The sequence below is a fragment of the Buceros rhinoceros genome, unplaced genomic scaffold (assembly GCF_000710305.1).
Source record: "Buceros rhinoceros silvestris isolate BGI_N320 unplaced genomic scaffold, ASM71030v1 scaffold16991, whole genome shotgun sequence".
In the NCBI taxonomy this organism is placed as follows: Eukaryota; Metazoa; Chordata; class Aves; order Bucerotiformes; family Bucerotidae; genus Buceros; species Buceros rhinoceros.
Genome location: NW_010392668.1, coordinates 23567 through 23787, shown reverse-complemented (window position 1 = coordinate 23787; position 221 = coordinate 23567).

Here is a 221-nt window from a genome sequence, read left to right as displayed (position 1 = left end):
CCTGCACAGTGGCCTCAGCCCCCTCGGGAGCCCGAGCTGGCTCCTCTCCCTGCTGCCCTGCTCAGGGTGTGCTGTCATGTGGCCCCCGGAGAAGCAGGAGATGGGAGACAGGCCAAGACACGCCAGCCAACACCCAGCCCTTCCCCTGGGACTGGTGCTGGGCCATGGGGACAATGTCCCTGCTGTGACACAAGGCAGGGCAATCCCATCTTCTGGCCCTT